Below are 14,736 nucleotides of genomic sequence, written 5' to 3' on the forward strand. Positions count from 1 at the left end.
CTGTTCAGATTGTGGCAAAAGATTCTGTGAGAAGGCACACCGAAGAGGACACACAGAAACCCACAATTGTGAGAAACATTTTTCCTGCTCATACTGTGGCCAAATATTCTCGTGGGAGTCTCAGATTAAGAATCACAAGTGTGACGACGAGATGAACAGTTATCAATGAAATTTTCCACTCCCATCTAATCAGGTTTCATCAGGCAAATCGTATTACATCTACCTTCTTATTTAGATGCTGAAGTTTTCCTTGAGTGCATTGAAGTGTTTTTTTTATTTGTTTTTTTTAGTTGTTGTAAAGAATTTGTAAAATTGCATTGTTAATAATTTTATAATACTTTTGGATTCTTCATTACATATAAATACAAAATCCTCGTCTCACCCCACGGGTGGTGTCCGTACCCCATTCAGCTCGGGTCCTCTCCCAGAGGCCAGGAAGCTTTAGGCCTCTGCGCAGTATCCTTGCTGTTCCCAGCACTGCACATTTCTGGACTGAGATGTCCGATGTTGTTTCCGGGATCTGTTGCAACCACTCATCTAATTTGGGGGTCACTGCCCCGAGTGCTCCGACCAACACGAGGCACGACTGTCACCTTTACCTTCCGGGCTCTCTCCAGCTCCTCTCTGAGCCCTTGGTATTTCTCGAGTTTCTCATGTTCCTTCTTTCTGATGTTTCCATCACTTGGGACCGCTACATCCACTACAACGGCTTTCCTCTGCCCTTTATCTATGATCACGATATCTGGTTGGTTCGCCATTACCATCTTGTCTGGAAGTCCCACAGGATCTTCGCCCGGTCACATGGAGTGGTCACATGTACAAAGCCGCTGAGTGTGTCAGCACCGGCGCAGCGTCGGTGCAGCTCCACTTGCGGTCACAAGGCAGTTTCTGCAGCCAAGCAAAACGACAGAAAACAAATGAGCTGTCGTGTTGGTTCTTTTAAAAACTTTTACTGTTTTCAGGGGCTACCCCGGAGCAAATTTGCACGTGTGACTGCTCCACTGGCGCAGCACCGGAGCAAATGTTGCCGTGTGAACACTCCTTTGGTTGATGAGCCTCTGGTGAATAAAGAGCAGGCATTCTGTGTCAATGCCGGTATTCTGTTGACCCCTCCGTGAGCCGTCACCTTACCGTGGTGGAGGGGTTTGCGTGTCCCAATGATCCTAGGAGCTAAGTTGTCTGGGGCTTTATGCCCCTGGCAGGGTCACCCATGGCAAACAGGTCCTAGGTGAGGGACCAGACAAAGCACGTCTCACAAAGCCCCTTATGATAAATAAAATCGATGGCACTCAGTTTCCCTTGCCCGGACGCGGGTCACCGGGGCCCCCCTCTGGAGCCAGGCCTGGAGGTGGGGCTCGTTGGCGAGCGCCTGGTGGCCGGGCCTACACCCATGGGGCCCGGCCGGGCTCAGCCCGAAGAGGCAACGTGGGTCCCCCTTCTCATGGTCTCACCACCCATGAGAGGGGCCAAAGGGGTCGGGTGCAGTGTGAGCTGGGCGGCAGCCAAAGGCGGGGACCCTGGCGGTCCGATCCTCGGCTGCAGAAGCTAGCTCTTGGGACATGGAATGTCACCTCTCTGGCAGGGAAGGAGCCCGAGCTGGTGTGTGAGGCAGAGAAGTTCCGACTGGATATAGTCGGACTTGCCTCCACACACAGCCTGGGTTCTGGTACCAGTTCTCTCGAGAGGGGTTGGACTCTCTTCCACTCTGGAGTTGCTCACGGTGAGAGGCGCAGAGCAGGTGTGGGCATACTCATTGCCCCCCGGCTCAGTGCCTGTACATTGGGGTTCACACCGGTAGACGAGAGGGTTGCCTCCCTCCGCCTTCGGGTGGGGGGACGGGTCCTGACGGGTTGTTTGTGCATATGCACCAAACAGCAGCTCAGCATACCCACCCTTTTTGGAGTCCTTGGAGGGTGTGCTGGAGAGTACTCCTGCTGGGGACTCCCTTGTTCTGCTGGGGGACTTCAGTGCTCACGTGGGCAATGACAGTGAGACCTGGAGGGGCGTGATTGGGAGGAACGGCCCCCCCGATCAGAACTTGAGTGGTGTTTTGTTATTGGACTTCTGTGCTCGTCACGGACTGTCCATAACAAACACCTTGTTCAAACATAAGGGTGTCCACATGTGCACTTGGCACCATGACACCCTAGGCCGTAGTTCGATGATCGACTTTGTGGTTGTATCATCGGATTTGCGGCCGCATGTTTTGGACACTCGGGTGAAGAGAGGGGCGGAGCTGTCAACTGATCACCACCTGGTGGTGAGTAGGCTCCGATGGTGGGGGAAGATGCCGGTCCGTCCTGGCAGACCCAAACGTATTGTGAGGGTTTGTTGGGAGCGTCTGGCGGAATCCCCTGTCAGAAGGAGTTTCAACTCCCACCTCCGACAGAGCTTTTCCCATGTACCGGGGGAGGCGGGGGACAATGAGTCCGAGTGGACCATGTTCCATGCCTCTATTGTTGAGGCGGCCAATCTGAGTTGTGGCCGGAAGGTGGTTGGTGCCTGTCGTGGCGGCAACCCCCGTACTCACTGGTGGACACCAGCAGTAAGGGATGCCGTCAAGCTGAAGAAGGAGTCCTATCGAGCCTTTATGGCCTGTGGGACCCCAGACGCAGCTGACGGGTATCGACTGGCCAAGCGGAACGCAGCTTCGGTGGTCTCCGAGGCAAAAACCAGAGCGTGGGAAGAGTTCGGTGAGGCCATGGAAGCCGACTTCCGGACGGCTTCGAGGAAATTCTGGTCCACCATCCGACGTCTCAGGAGGGGGAAGCAGTGCACCACTAACACTGTGTACAGTGGGGATGGGGCACTGCTGACTTCGACTCGGGACGTTGTGAACCGGTGGGCAGAGTACTTCGAAGACCTCCTCAACTCCACCAACACGTCTTCCTTGGAGGAAGCAGAGTCTGAGGACCCTGAGGTGGGCTCTCCTATCTCTGTGGTTGAAGTCACCGATGTGGTTAAAAAGCTCCTGGAGTTCCTCAAGGCTCTGGATGTTGTGGGGCTGTCCTGGTTGACACGCCTCTGCAGCATCACGTGGTCATCGGGAAGAGTGCCTCTGGATTGGCAGACCGGGGTGGTGGTCCCTCTTTTTAAAAAGGGGGACCGGAGGGTGTGTTCCAACTACAAAGGGATCACACTCCTCAGCCTCCCTGGTAAGGTCTATTCAGGAGTGCTGGAGAGGAGGGTCCGTCGGGAAGTCAAGGTTTTCGTCCTGGCCGTGGAACTGTGGACCAGCTCCACACCCTTAGCAGGGTCCTCGAGGGTACGTGGGAACTTGCCCAACCAGTCTACATGTGTTTTGTGGACTTGGAGGAGGCATTTGACCGTGTCCCTCGGGGGGTTCTGTGGGCGGTGCTTCAGGAGTATGGAGTACCGAGCCCCCTGAAACGGGCTGTTCGTTCCCTAGACCGCCGATGTCAGAGTTTGGTTCGCATTGCCGGCAATAAGTCGAAATCGTTTCCAGTGAGGGTTGGACTCCGCCAAGGCTGCCCTCTATTTTCTTCGCTTTGTAATGATCCATAGCTATCTGTCTGAGACGAGGGGACGGGGTACTCACGCCAGCTGTGAGCTTGGCCATTAAGCGGTATTTCAGACTCGACGTACTATAATGATCATGTTTACGACTGCAAAACATACAGGTAACTTTGGTCTTGTCAGTGGAACAATCTGGCAACTTTTTAAAAGTAAACTTTCCATATGCATATCCATATATATCCATATGTTCATAACCTTTATGAACAGAATTCCTAGGCACTGTCACGTTGCGCGGTGATGGTGGACCCCAAAAAGCAGGCAGGAGGGAGGAGCAGGGTGTATTTGAAGAAGTGTATTGATAAAACACAGAAAACTAAATCCTAAACAAACAAAGTCCAAAGTAGCAAACAAAAACCATGACTGAAGTTCAAAACTATCAATAACAGAAACATGACAAACAAACAAACAAACATGACAGCAGCAAAAAGCAACAGCAAACAAACGAACATGACAGAAGCAAAGAGCAAACAATGACCCGCCAATGAGTGGTCGTGCTGGGAGTCCTTTTAAAGCACGAATTACCTAATGACCAACAGGTGTGCAGCTGCAGGGGGGGGCCCTACAGTGCCACCTGTTGGTCGCAAACCGAATCATGACAGTACCCCTCCCTCAAGGGACGGATCCAAGACGTCCCAAAGTTGTTCAGAAGGCTTGCCTCGCCGGGGAACGGGAACTAAAAGCGACGGCGACCTTCGCCTCGCCGGAGAACGGGAACAAAAACGACGGTGACCTTCACCTCGCCAGAGAACAGGAACAAAAGCGACGGCGACCTTCGCCTCGCCGGAGAACAGGAACAAAAGCGACGGTGACCTTCGCCTCGCCAGGGAACAGGAGCAAAAGCGACGGCAATCCTTTGGCTGGGCATGGCCTGATGTGGACGAAGCTCGACATAACGGGGGACATGGGACAGCCGGACGTGAACAGGGGCTCGGCCTGACGTGGGCGTGGACGTGGCACGGCTCGTCGTCGACGTGAATGTGACTCAGCTCGAAAAGACACGTAACAAGCCTCGGCTCAACGTGGACGCGGACGGGGCTCGGCTCACCATAGGCGCGGCTTGACGAGACAAAAACAGGACAGCCGCATCGCCAATGCTGCCTGAAAGGGAAAAGGGTGTCAGCCGCAGACGCGCTCCGCCAGGCACATGGTGGAATAGGGACCAGTCCTTAGTACCTGCGGGGTCCAGGTGGTCGGGTCATTCTGTCACGTTGCGCGGTGATGGTGGACCCCAAAAAGCAGGCAGGAGGGAGGAGCAGGGTGTATTTGAAGAAGTGTATTGATAAAACACAGAAAACTAAATCCTAAACAAACAAAGTCCAAAGTCGCAAACAAAAACCATGACTGAAGTTCAAAACTATCAATAACAGAAACATGACAAACAAACAAACGAACATGACAGAAGCAAAGAGCAAACAATGACTCGACAATGAGTGGTCGGGCTGGGAGTCCTTTTAAAGCACTAATTACCTAATGACCAACAGGTGTGCAGCTGCAGGGGGAGCCCTACAGTGCCACCTGCTGGTCCCAAACCGAATCATGACAGGCACAGCCGACGCGTTGAAGGGGTCCGTTTTGGTGGCCTCAGGATTGCATCTCTGCTTTTTGCAGATGATCTGGTACTGTTGGCTTCTTCAAGCAGGGCCCTCCAACTCTCACTGGAGCGTTTCACAGCCAAGTGTGAAGCGGTTGGGATGAGGATCAGAACCTCTAAATCTGAAACAATGGTCCTCAGTCGGAAAAGGGTGGAGTGCCCTCTCCGGGTCGGTGAGGAGATCTCGCCCCAGGTGGAGGAGTTTAAGTATCTTGGGGTCTTCATCATGAATGAGGGCAGGAGGGAGCGAGAGATCGACAGGCGGATCGGTGCAGCGTCTGCTGTCATGTGGACGTTGTATCGGTCTGTCGTGGTGAAGAAGGAGCTGAGCCAAAGGGCGAAGCTCTCAATTTACCGGTCGATCTACGTTCCAACCCTCATCTATGGTCACGAGCTATGGGTCGTGACCGAAATAACGAGATCCCGGATACAAGCGGCCGAAATGAGTTTTCTCCGCAGGGTGTCCGGGCTCTCCCTTAGAGATAAGGTGAGAAGCTCGGTCATCCGGGAGGGGCTCAGAGTCAAGCCGCTTCTCCTCCACATCGAGAGGAGCCAGATGAGGTGGCTCGGGCATCTGATTACGATGCCTCCTGGATGCCTCCCTGGTGAGGTGTTCCGGGCATGACCCACTGGCAGGAGACCCCGGGGACGGCCCAGGACACGCTGGAGAGACTATGTCACCCAGCTGGCCTGGGAACGCCTCGGGATCCGACGGGAAGAGCTGGAAGAAGTGGCTGGGGAGAGGGAAGTCTGGGCTTCCCTACTAAAGCTGCTGCCCCTGTGACCTGACGCTGGATAAGCGGTGGCAAATGGATGGATGGATCATTAGATAATTTTCTTTGATCTCTTAGATCCCTTTTTTAACTGTTAAAATTTAGTTAACCTCTCAGACTTTCAAATTAATGCTGTACAAATTTTATTGTTCAGGCGGGAATAAAGGCCACATAAAAATTATTTTGTGTTCAGCCAGTCTTTCCAAAGGAAAGGTAGGATTCAAATTTTATAATTTATATTTTATAAAATACAAAATTATAAAATATTTTATATTTTGTGAATGCAAACACTTTGTTTTTCTTCTTTCTACCCACAATCTTGCTGCTGTAGATTTCCCCAGTGTGGGACAAATAAAGGATATCTCATCTTATCTTAAATCAAGACAATGACGAACGCTGCTGCGACGAAGGAGGTCACTCTTCTCCTCACTTCCATTGTGTGTGTGTGATGTCACTACTTCAGAAAGGCCCCGCCTCCTCAGGGACAAATCAGCGTTCATGCAGATGGCGAGTGCAGACATCAGTCGAGCGCTTGTATGTGCCTGACGGCTGCTTGGAGCCCCGGGTGAGGTCGACATGTGAAGTCACTGCCGCTTTCCACTGATGTCTGATAGCTTTTGCTGCCCTTTAGTGTTAGGAATCAGCGGCCAGACAGTGCACCAGCTGGAATGGCGTCCACACCGTGGAGGGTGCAGCAGTGACGCTTGCCTGCAGCCACGACAGTTTGGCAGACATCTTGTGGTACAAACAAGAAGTTATCTCATTGCCTGACTTCATCCTAAGCACATATCAGTTCAGTTAGGGCAAGAAGGCGAAATAGTACAGTGAAAGGTTTCGCTCCAGCATGGATGCCAGCGCTCGGCAAGCTTTTCTGTATATTGAGGGTGTGAAGCCCAGCGACTCGGAGTCTTCTCCTGCGCCCTGCGACTCAGGGGTTTTCGATGACGCCCTGGAACCCACACTGACACATCCACTTACGTGCCTGCACCAAAAACACCTGCACCCATTTCATGTTGTAAGTCAGTGTTTTTCAAACTTTTTTGAGCCAAGGCACACTTCTTTCATTGAAAAAAATCTCGTGGCACACCACTAGCTGAAAATGTGAACCCCCCAACTTATTTTAACAATAAACATGTTATATTGTTACAATAACCGTTTTTAACATTGAAGAAGCAAACTTGAGAAGTGTGCAACCATGGCTTAAATCCACTATAGGCTGAGTACAGTAAATATTCCCATCCCCGGAATTCTATGAAAAGAAATATCCTTCACTCGTAATAAAAACCTATGCATTAACATTTTGACGACGATATTACGTGTTACCGGAACTTACGTAAGCGGAAATTCCACTCGCCGTAACCCGGATGAAGGCGTAATGCCGCGGGAGCTTAAATACACGCAACGCCCACCCGATGCGACGGAAAAGACACCATACTGAGACGTTTTCACTTCGCGTTTTTCGATCATCAGATTCGAAACGACGACGTGTAAGTGAGTTTTTATTGGCGTGCGTTTTACTGTAATTGTGAATGATTTTAACTTTATTCACTTACGTCCTGTAGAACGCGACACTAGCTTAAAAGCAGCACCCACTCGACACGACAGAAGAAACGTGTTCGCCTCGCCGTTTTCATTCATCAGATTCGAAACGATGACGTGTAAGTGACTTTTTATTGGCATCCGTTTTACTGTAATTGCGAAAGATTTTAACTTTATTCACTTACGTCGTGTAGATCATGGCATCGAAACGTAGAAGAACTAATGACTGTAGCGGAGCAAGTGAAATGCATCCGTTTGAGCGAGGCTGGACTCAAAGTAAAAAGCATCCAGGAGACACTTGGAGTCGGAAAGACGCAAATCTACAAAACTTTAAAAAACAAGGCATCGATTCAACTCCTGATGACAAGCCACCATCCAGCAAGGAAGCAATGCAAATGGCAACAAAAATCCTTCAGTATGCACAAGAATTACCAGACATCGGTGAGCAACGGGACACTTGCAACTAGCAAGAAAACTGTATGACACGCAGGCAAACATTGTCATAAACCAAAGAATGCATCCAACAAAACAATCCAAAATAGACACATTTTTTTCCCCAAGACAGAAAAAAATAAACATTAAAATACTGTATGTATTTTACTGTTGTGATTTTTTTGGGATACACCTGTATTGCAGTTTTTGTTACAAAAATATACTGTCCAAAAACTGTTTATATATTTTATTGATTGTATTGTGACAGGTGCACTTTGTCAACAAACTTGCAGGTTCATAAAGGACATGTACCATACTCCTTTCCCAAATGAGGAATTTCTGTTATCAGGACAAATTGGACAGCGCAAACACGAGTCCGTACTAGTTTACCTTAGATGTGCACTTTATAATGTTATATTGCTCTGTTTTGATTCCATAAAAAGAGCTGTTAAAGCAGCTGTTGTGTGACAAAAAAAAATGTTTTCACCGTTGTTGTTGGACAGTAATATTGTGTGAGAGATTATGTGTAACTGCTCCAAGTGAAAAGTGTTCATGTAAAATTGAAAATCGAAATTATTTCAGTAAATATTAGCATTTTGCACATAGAAAACTGATTCATGATTCCATGTTGTGAGAGCATTAAAATGGGGAAAAATAGGACAAAAAATATAAAAGGAATTTCAGAAACGATAAAAAATGCCTGAGTAATCATGATTAATAATTAGTTAATGAGTTAATTACGACAGTTGCGTTTTTAATTAGATTAAATATTTTAATCGTTTGACAGCTCTAATATATATATGGCTACACTGTTACTCTAACGCAGTGTGTTATGCCTCGGATAAACCGAGTTTGGGGGGATCCAAAAAGTGTAGACAAAGACAAGGTCTCCGTAGGAAAAAAGACAATTTAATGTCTCAATCGCACCGAAAATAAGGCGAGAACATAAAGCGCTGGTCCCCAATAAGGACCAGGAGGCAAATCCAAACGAGTAACAAAAAGCACTTGCACAAAAAAGCAAGGACGAAAAATAAAGATCGCAAAATACGAACGAAAAACAGTGTAACACCAGTACGCGCACAAAAGCCAGATCATCAAAACAAAACAGTACTTACTCAAAAATGGGTACCGAGAACTATAACGCGAAATCACGACGAGGTCAAAAGCCAATAAGTCAAAGAACAGCGAAGACAGCAATGCCATAGAACAATACTCCCACAACAGGTGAATGGCGGAGGAGTCCTTAAATGCTGAGTCTAATGGTTACAGATTGGCAGCAGGTGTGCAGAAAGTCCGCTCATGCCACCTGCTGGCCAGACCGCAAAACCGAAACGTGACACAGTGTTCCTCAAATATTGGGGCGGGCGCGAGGATCCGTCAAGGGGGGTGTGTTTGACCTCGGGAACATCAGAATCAGAATCATCTTTATTGGCCAAGTATGTAGAACGCACAAGGAATTTGTCTCCGGTATAACACGCTGCATTAGTATCATCATAAACAAGGACATGACAAATAATTATGGAAAAATTAAGTATGGAAGGACATTTCGTAATGTAAGTGAACCGTAGTGCGGTGGTACCACCCAGTGACAACTGTGAGACAATGTGCAAAGTGTCAAGCAGAGCTAAAGTGATCAGTGGTAGAATACAATACTATGACAGTTTGTACAGTTGGTGCAGAAGATCATTGAACCATTTTAAAGTGACCATTAGCAGTATTTGTAGGACAAGAAGTGTGCAATTGTGCAGATGTCCTTGAGCGCTTTGAAGTGTCTGGTGCGGTGTAGTGTACGTCAGTGACTGTTTAGGGAGTTAATGGCTAGAGGGAAGAAGCTGTTTAATTGTCTGCTGGATTTGGTGCGCATGGATCGGTAGCGCCTGCCTGAGTGGAGTAGCTGGAAAAGGTGGTGGGCAGGGTGCGGGGGATCCAGTAGGATTTTCCGTGCCCTTGTCTTGATTCTTGCAGTGTGCAAGTCCTCAAGAGTGGGTAGGGCGGTGCCAATGATTTTTTCCGCTGTCCTAACAGTCCGTTGAAGTCGGATTTTGTCCTTTTTTGTGGCAGGAAGCTTTTTTATTTTGATTTTTTTTTTGACTGTCCTAGAATAAAGTGCAGTGGCACCTGCACTACATTAGGGGGCAGTGGCGCTCTCGTTGGCGGAGTTTGCTCATTCGAAGGGAGGAAATATGACGAGGTGTATGTAGTGCTTGGCTTCACTGTGACTGCGATGGCAGACGAGGAAAGATTGATGTGCTTACTGTGTCTAAAAATGTTGGTAGCGGACAGCATGAAGCCAAATAAATTAAGGCGTCACTTAAAGACATTACACCCCAATCACGCTGATAAGCCGCTTGAGTTTGTTCAGCAAAAATGTGTCGAATATTGCCAACAGGTGTGTCCTGCTTCAAACCTCACTTCGAAAAGCTGTGCATTGCAAAACGTGCTCATTGTAGCCATTAATCCAGACGTCCTCTTTTGATTTAAAAGAAATCAGCACAAATTATTTTATATATTTTTGTTTTGCAAGTTAGTGTTTTTTTAAATATTGTGCTCTTGATTTAATGTTGGTGACCAGTTTGAATGCATTATTTATTGACAGTATCGTATGGTTTGACATTGTCATGATTGGGTTTAGGGACCAACAGGTGGCACTGCAGGGCTCCCCCGGCAGCTGCACACCTGTTGGTCATAGGTAATAAGGGCCTTAAAAGGACTCCCAGCCCGAACACTCAGTGTCGGGTCATTGTTTGCTCTTGGCTACTGTCATGTCATGTTTGTTTGTTTGCTTTTGCTACTGTCATGTTCGTTTGTTTGCTGTTCCTTTGCTGCAATCAAGTTTGTTTCAGTCATGTTTTGGTTGCTGTTATGTTTTATCTTCAGTCATGATTTTTGTTTGCTACTTTGGACTTTGTTTGCTTAGGATTTAGTTTTCTGTGTTTTATAAATACACTTCTTCAAATACACCCTGCTCCTCTCTCCTGCCTGCTTTTTGAGGTCCACCACCACCTCGCAAACGTGACAGACATGGTCAGTCAAAAAATGTTTACAGTTTAATTAAGGATTTAATTTTATTTTTGAATTTCAGATGCACTTTAAATCTTTTCTGTTCCAGTTAATGAAGCTATTCTTTGTTGGAAGTTGGTCCATATATGTTTTTTATTCTCTTATCGGTTAATAAGAATACAGTGTTATGCAGAGGTGTATTTATAAACATTTTTTAGAAAATGATACTATTTCAGTGATAATTTTACAGTTTACTCCCAGCGAGTGCAGGGACTCGCTGATCAGAAAAGTATGAGTCCCATTATGCATTTAGAGATTCCCAAATTTCGAATTATGAAATGGTCTACTTATTCAATTGCATATGATAATAACACAAACAACAACATATACAGTACATAGAATTATAAACAAATGCTGCAAAAATTTAAATAATTCAGGAGCAGGCCTGAGGATTTCGGAAATTCACGGTAACCGTTTTTCGGTTCCGTCGGATTACCCAATGGGAAGCCACAGTAACTAATTTTGGATTCCGAAAACATTCATCAGGGGAACCCATTTTTCTATTTTGACTGATATTCGTAATCAAGAATTCTGAAACTCAAAATTATAATGTTTCAAGGTTAAATGTTTGAAAACTATGCATTAACATTCAATATTACATCAGCAGCTGTGTACTCCAGGCTTATTCAAAAAAATAAATGGATCAAAATATGGTGTACTCATATGGCATCATGAATACAGCATACCACATAACACATATTTTTTCCAATCCCACACTGCAAAGATTAATTTACTGGTAATCATTAATACAGGTAAGTATTGATGTGGCTTGACATCCTCTTCCCAAAACGATGCATGTGTAATCTACTATCAATTTGATGAAAGAATCTACCACACGTCATCATTAGTTCTACCAACAGTTAACATTAGCATTACTACACCTTGTGACGAATGTTTTATTCCTAAAGTTACCATGCTACAACCAGTAAATTATAGAATAACCAAGACTGTTTCATAATATTCTTCATAGCGATTAGCCTATAGATCTAATGACCAACTTGCCTCGTAATCGTGCCTCCCGTCATATCTCGCTCTCGTGTCCTGTGCATACATCACAGGTGAGTTTAGTGATACGCCCTTCGAACGATTCATACGAAAAATCAGACTGGCATTCCCATTTCTTAAATGTCGTAATTAGTAGACCTTTGTGTGTTTTTTTTCACCGCCGTCTCAAACTTTCATCCGCGCGATTCCTCAGTTTGCGGACTAAAATAGCAACCCCCATGCACACATAACGTTTTCTGTTCTGCCCCCCCAACACTGAAACAAAAAAACGAAATAAATTAGAAGAAACACACTCACACACCACACCACAAACACACATACAGGCACAGTGAAATCGCGTTGATCACACAGGAGAGATTTGATCGCGTACAGTCAACTCGTGTGCGGTGATTTTTCGGTACCGTCAAAATGACGCTACGGAAACGAGGGGGGTGGGAGAGATGTTCTTCCTTGGGGGGGCATGACAGAAAATAATTGAGAAACACTGCTCTAATGTGTTTAGTACTCTTGTTAACATTTTTCAGATCAAGCTAAACGAAGCTAAGCTAGGCCGAGAAACACAAACGTACACCGAGACGACTTTAATTGAACACGTAGATTCAACGAAATGTGTTTTAGCCCAGCGAAGTGATGGTGGACGCCCCGATGGAGGTTTGTGTGTGTGTGTGTGTGTGTGTGTGTGTGTGTGTGTATAGATATATATGGTGGATGGTCAGCTCCAAAGGTCGACTGACAAGAGGCACAGGAGATGAATCTTTTTGCCCATAAATAAGCAACCATTCATTGAACGTGCGCCTTAAAAACCAAAGCGCCTTATCGTCCAGAAAATACGATGTGTGTGTGTGTGTGTGTTTACATACATGCTGTGATAACTCACTTATCGGGGTTAATGGAGACTGGGCCCTTGCCGCGATAAGTGACAAACCGCAAAGGAGGGTTTGCAAGGAATTTTTGTGTTTGTGGGTACCAGCGTGTTTAAAATATGTAAACAGTGATTAAACTTCACAAATTTGAGACAAAGACTACAGCAGTACACATATTTACTGAAATCTTTAATCATAAAACCTTATACAGTCATTCACATTCATCAGCACTGCCCCCTGAGAGAGGCGAAGAGACTTGTGATGGTGTCCTCGAAGGTGGCTCTCACTTTACGCTCTGATGGTGTAGCCACCATTAGCCTCCAGCTAGCTCCTGCCAACTACCCCCGCTCAGCCAATGTGTTTATGATAAGACAATTCATCGGTATTGACAGAATCGAGCTGCTGCTTTCGGTGAAGCTGAAGCCCTTTTTCTCTCGCTCCCCCCCCCCCCCTTTCTCACTCTTTCTCGCTCTTTTTCTCTCTCCCCGCTGCGCAAATAGATGAGACAGTATGCCAGAGAATCAACAGTGTGACGTGACACAAGGCTTCCCGAGTGTCTCGTCAAGCTGGGTGGGGCTCTGAAGATGCACAGCCAATCAGCTCACGGGATGAATCCACTCATCCAAAACCTCTGAGTCGTTTGGCACTTTTTTTTCTGAAAACAGTACTTGGGGGGGAAAAAATGCGATGTACTGAAGCTGCGATAAATGAAGTGTGATATAGTGAGGGATCACTGTCGAGTTATCGCTCTTTTTTCGTGGTTCAGAAATGCCCCGCAACAGGTGAAAAGCATGTGGTAGAATTTGCGCTCTGGACTTATAAACCACCACCATGAATAAAAATAATCAAAGAAAGAAAGAAAAATCCACCACTAATACTGTCCGCCTGCGCTGCACCGCTTCCCGGGCGTCGCTCCTCGTCCTTCCCGGAGGTGCATCCGCCACGGGTCTCGTCAGGGCTTCCACCTCGATGGCTCCAGGGGCATCACCTCCTTTTGGTCGTCCTCCCGCCAGCCACGCAGAGACAACGGCAGAAACGGCGGCCGAGCTGCGGACCACGGCGTGTTGGCCGGCCTGGCTGGGTCGGCTAGTGCTCCTCGCGACGGCGACGTTGCCGGCGTCAACTATTTATAATCGCTATTCATCTCTCCTTTTATGATTTATAATTTTATCTGTGGTTTTATTGTTCTTGTTTTGGTTGTAAAGTGTCCTTGAGTGTTTTGAAAGGTGCTTACAAATGAAATGTATTATCCATCCATCTTCTAACGCTTATCCGGGGCCGGGTCGCGGGGGCAACAGCTTTAGCAGGGAAGCCCAGACTTCCCTCTCCCTAGCTACTTCTTCCAGCTCTCCCCGGGGGATCCCGAGGCGTTCCCAGGCCCGCTGGGTGACATAGTCTCTCCAGCGTGTCCTGGGTCTTCCTCGGGGTCTCCTCCCGGTGGGACATGCCCGGAACACCTCACCAGGGAGGCGTTCAGGAGGCATCCGAATGCCCAAGCCACCTCATCTGGCTACTCTCGATGTGGAGGAGAAGCGGCTTGACTCTGAGCCCCTCCCGGATGACCGAGCTTCTCACCTTTTCTCTAAGGGAGAGCCCGGACACCCTGCGGAGAAAGCTCATTTCGGCCGCTTGTATCCGGATCTCGTTCTTTCGGTCACGACCCATAGCCCGTGACCATAGATGAGGGTTGGAACGTAGATCGACCGGTAAATTGAGAGCTTCGCCCTTTAGCTCAGCTCCTTCTTCACCACGACAGACGATACAACGTCCGCATCACAGCAGACACTGCACCGATCCGCCTGTCGATCTCTCGCTCCCTCCTGCCCTCACTCGTGAACAAGATCCCAAGATACTTAAACTTCTCCACTTGGGGCAAGATCTCCTCCCCGATCCGGAGGGGGCACTCCACCCTTTTCCGACTGAGGACCATTGTTTC

The 14,736-nt window shown here is 47.5% G+C and overlaps 1 long non-coding RNA gene across 1 annotated transcript; it reads left to right on the plus strand.

The window, feature by feature from the left end:
• Positions 1 to 7,221: 7,221 nt before the first annotated feature.
• LOC147185881 (uncharacterized) lies at positions 7,222 to 8,448 on the plus strand. The gene is made up of 3 exons (XR_015099188.1): positions 7,222 to 7,388; positions 7,464 to 7,559; positions 7,635 to 8,448. It is a non-coding gene; the product is annotated as an uncharacterized LOC147185881 (long non-coding RNA).
• The last annotated feature ends 6,288 nt before the right edge of the window (positions 8,449 to 14,736 follow it).

Source organism: Hippocampus guttulatus, chromosome 22 (assembly GCF_054856545.1).
Source record: "Hippocampus guttulatus isolate MCC_2025c chromosome 22, RoL_Hgut_1.0, whole genome shotgun sequence".
Classification (NCBI taxonomy): domain Eukaryota; kingdom Metazoa; phylum Chordata; class Actinopteri; order Syngnathiformes; family Syngnathidae; genus Hippocampus; species Hippocampus guttulatus.